Source organism: Triticum aestivum, chromosome 4A, assembly GCF_018294505.1.
Source record: "Triticum aestivum cultivar Chinese Spring chromosome 4A, IWGSC CS RefSeq v2.1, whole genome shotgun sequence".
NCBI lineage: Eukaryota > Viridiplantae > Streptophyta > Magnoliopsida > Poales > Poaceae > Triticum > Triticum aestivum.
The window spans coordinates 691358104-691362829 of NC_057803.1; the positions used below are offsets into that span (position 1 = coordinate 691358104).

General features: G+C 46.4%; 1 pseudogene; it reads right to left on the reverse strand.

Annotated features, from left to right (window-relative positions):
- The window catches only part of LOC123083171 (cationic peroxidase SPC4-like), a 5839-nt pseudogene extending 4531 nt beyond the window's left edge, over window positions 1-1308 (reverse strand).
- Window positions 1309-4726: the final 3418 nt, after the last annotated feature.

Sequence of the window (4726 nt, forward strand, 5' to 3'; positions counted from 1 at the left end):
TCCTCTCCGGCGATGTAGGCGAGCTCCTCTCCGGTGACCTCCTCCTCCTCCTCTCCGACGATGTAGGCGAGCTCCTCTCCGGTGACCTCCTCCGCCTCCCTCCTCTCCTCCTCACGGTCTCTCCTCGGCCCTCCTCTCCGGCAAAAGAACGTACAAGATCCAAAAACAAGAACAAAATTTCAAAAAAAATCATGCAAAAAAACGAGCAAAAAAAAGGGCAAAAAAAATCGCGATCCAGATCCACATTCAAAATTCAAAAATAGCAATGGCGCACGATAGGGGTTAGACGGTGCGCCACTACTATTTTCCCGCCTTCAAAATTCAGAAAAAAATCAAAAAATTTCAAAAAAAAGAGTTACTAGTGACGCACCTGTAGCAACAGTAATGACGCACTACAAGGTGCGCCACTGTTACCTGCAATACTAATGACACACCAGAGATGCGCCATTAGTATTTGTTACTAGTGGCGTGGTAATAGTGGCGCGCCTATAATGCACCATTAATAGCCAAAATAGGTGCCACTAACAGCCTTTTTCTAGTAATGGGGGGTGTTGATGGTGGGGTCGGGGCACAGGAAGAGGCGGTCCTCGAAGGAGGAGCAGTGCCCTGCCCGACGGTGTGACCGTCAGATATTGTGACGAGGTCGGTGGCGTCGAGGCCGAGGGGGCGGAGCAGGGCAAGGAGTGACGGCTATCACAGCGGCCGAGGGGCACACGGTAGTTAGGCCCTGCAGAGACAACCACGGAGTCGCGGGCGGCGACCGCGAGGATGTCGACGCAGGTGATGACGTCACCGCGGCACTCGCGCTCCAGCCATGTGGCACCGCGGGACCGCAGGAGACGACGGCACCTCGGCAGATGGCGGGCCCCAATTAGTAGTAGTGCGTCTTTCAGGAGCGCGCTAATGCATCTTCTTTAGCCGCATGACGTTTTCCCGGATGTTGTTGACGGCCTTGAAGGCGGAGGGGCGGAGCGTGAGGTTGGGGGGCGCCTCCTGCTCCCCGGGGCCAGTGGCCGAGCCGTCGAGGAGCACGGAGGCGTCGCAGCCCTGCACGAAGCAGTCGTGGAAGTGGAGGCGGAGGAGGCCCCGCGGCGAGGCCGATGTCCTTGCGAAGGGCGTCCTGGACGAAGTCTCGCACGATGGACGGTAGAAGTCGAACGACAGGCCGCGTGCCACCGGTTGCTCGGCCGCAAAAGCCCCATGCCCAAGCGAGCTGGCCAATGCCAGCGCCACCGCCACCACCACTACTGCTAGCAGAGGAGCACGAGCCATCTCTCCTCTCCCTGTGTGAGTGTCAAAGCAACTGCGTGTGCCTGGACTGCTCTGCTGTGCTACGATTTAGAACATCAATTTGTAGGCAGGATTGAAGTGTAGCACACCACCTGATAACTCATCGTACAAGCATCAACAAGTAGTTCCAAGTAAGTAAAGTGAAACCAGGTAGCTAGATGCCAGAGTCGAGGCTCAACCGCTTCTCTAAGGATTGGAACAGGTGACATGGCATTGCCAAGGCGTCAATCCGCCATGTCTGTCGGTTGCTTACTACGCACGAGGGTTTCATCACGTCATAGAGAAAATCCAACCGAGACGCTGACACACCTTGCATGGACAAACATGCTGATTTTGAGTGAAAACTCATGTGCTACGGCTACCCACGGCCGGCACCTCCATCTATAGACGGAGTTGGTTATGGGAAAGGCCACGCGTGCCATCGTAGACAAATCACAGGTGGTTTATTTATATGAGGTAAATACACGAGTGGTGCTTGAACTTGCCATGGATGGGCACTTTACTTGCAAAATACATTTTTTTTGCATGGTAACACGTGTCTCATTCATATCATAAAGAACAAAGTACAAGTCACGTAAAGACCGACATGACAAAACTGAAAAGATAATAGAACATCTCTAAGCTTGACACCAACGCCCGTCACCTGTCTTCGGCACCACCACAGCAGCCGCCGAAGAAAAGAATGACGAATCACCTCCTGACCCGAGCTCGACGCGGCTCCATCGCTGATATGCAGCTTTACGGACCTCCAAGGTGGCTCACCAAAAGTGAAACCCTTACCGTTGAACGAATCAGACCGGGGCAACACCCCGGACACGCCATCGAACTCCAGATCTGGCAACCCACCACGACTAAAACGTCGGAGGAGGAAACCATATCTGCCATCCACCAACCACGAGCCCAGCACATGCTCCGTCTTCCAGATGTCGTCGATGCAGACCACAATCTGCATCCGCTCCTGGCCTACCTCCCAAGCTCCGCGCCGACGCTGGAGCAAACGCCGTCGCAACGGCGGAGCCCGAGGACACAGGTCCACCACGAGGATGCCTCCGCCGCTACGCCATCCTTGCTTGAACAGACTGGTTTCCAAATCCATCCCCAACCATAGGACCGATGGCCTCGTCAGGAAAGGATCCGAAGAATCTTTATTCAGCGTTGTCGTCGTCGCCGCCGAAGCAAAGACGATGAACAACCTAAAAACCTAAACTACGAGAGAGTAAAAAACGATCCACACGCGTGGATCCGGCGACTCCCACTCACCACCGACGACCAAGGTCGTCGATGGAGGAGAGCCGCCGGAGAACGGTGTTGGAAGATCGGCCTCCCCCTGGCGGCGGCTAGGGTTCCAGCTGCCTGGGACCAGAGGAAAACAGGGTTGTATCCGAGGAAGCAACGGGGATCATCTGCAAAATACATTGAACTGGTTCAATAACTTGGCATGGACATGCATATACGGTTCAAATGGCGTTCGTATACGTCCACGAAGCTGAGGAGGCACGCCATCATGCCCTGGGGCCCGCTGTCATTGACAAGGGTGTGTGGCCTATTTTTTGTGGGGAAACCTCGGGAATTATTTTCTTACAATAAGACCATTATGGCGAAACTGACAAATTATAAAATAAAAAATGGGAGTATAACTATAAGATACAAATTAAAACTGGTGTGCTGGATCGATTCAACGACGTACCAGTCAAGTGCATGCCGCCAACCACTCGACAACTTCACATTTGCTGATATTTAATGATTCATAACTTTTATAAACACTTGGCCGAACAAAATAAATAGAAATAATCCAGCAAAAATAGCATCGGATCTGTGACCCGAACATTAGAACAAAGCTTGTAGACCAAGCACGGATGCCACTCCGACCAATGAGTTGTCATGTATCAAAAGTACAAGTACTCTTTATGACTGTATAACAAACATAATTTCAAAATAACGCAATAATCTTCGTGCCATTTTAAAAATAATTCACATGTTATTTTAAAACATATTCATTAAATTGAAAATATTTATGAATGAGTAAAATGTTTATATGATTCAGGTATTATTCATGTGAGGATCCGCAGTCTAATGGGACACTAGGCTTGTATATTTTCTAAAAAACACACGAACTTATATACTATATAAACTTTTTAAAACAACACAATTTTTTGTTAAAGCATGAACACATTGATATACTACATAAATAGTTTACTAAAAATGCAAAAAATTAAAATTATATGCAAATTTATTTAAATATATGAACATTTCAAAATTACTTTAATATTTTTTAAAGTTTTAAATAGCCGGCTATAGCCTCGCTATAGTTCCGCTATAGTTGTTTGAGCATGTTGCCGCTAAATGATTTCATGTACAATTTACCGCTATAGACTCGCTATAGCCTAGCTATATCTGTTTTTAAGGGTCGCCGTTATATGCCATAGCCTGCTATTTAGAGCATTGATTTTTTGAAATAAAAGCATCTTTTCAAATTATAAATTTTATTCTAAATCATAATTTTATTATGTGTATTTCTATTAAATTTCTGCATATGTATTTCATGAAATTATATGAACTTTTTAACATAATTTGTTTTACATATATGTATATTGTTTGTAACGTGATAATAATTAACGTATTTTTTTAAATGAAATAAAAAAGGACAAACCCGTTGAAACTTGATCCACACTGTGGTCCATTTTAGTCACACGGGCTCGTTATATTATAAACCTAAATTTATCATTTTACCATTCGATGTCGTCGGTTATAGTGGTATGTGTGGCCGCTATATAGCCCCTGGTGGCAGGTTCAAAGCAATGGCACTATATTGCTGGAATAATATTTTTAATTTACATTGTTCAGCTTTATGTTTATAAAGTGTATGAATCCTTTCCTGACACTAAATTTGAACGGGTAGATTGTCTAGGCACGCACACCTGCGCGTGTGGTTCAAACCTCGGAGCAATTTATTTTCTCTTTGAGGGCCTATTTGTAAGAAAAAAAATATTCTAGGGGGTTTCAGCAAAAAAAAACCAGGCCATACGCCTTGTCCCTTATATCCTGGAGTGCCTGTTGGCGTCATGGACGTACAAAAACAAGATTTGAACCGTATATGCACATCCATGCCAAGTTACGGAACCAGTTCAATGTATTTTGCAAGTTCAGGCACCAAAGTACACATTCGTGGCAAGTTCAAGCGCCTGTGATGTATTTACCTCTATTTATATTCAAGGGAGGGATGCTTTGGATATTGAAGATAAATCATAGGGGATCACCGAAGGAAAAGGCGCGAGGGAGTAAAGTCGTGTTTTTTGATCTACGGAATATATACGTCGCTTGCCTTAGGGAAAAAAAATGGTCCATGCTCCCTCCGTCCTTCAAAGAGTGTACTTCCAACTTTGTTGGAGTGTCAAACTATCTCAAAGTTTGACCGAGTTTGTACAGAAATATATCA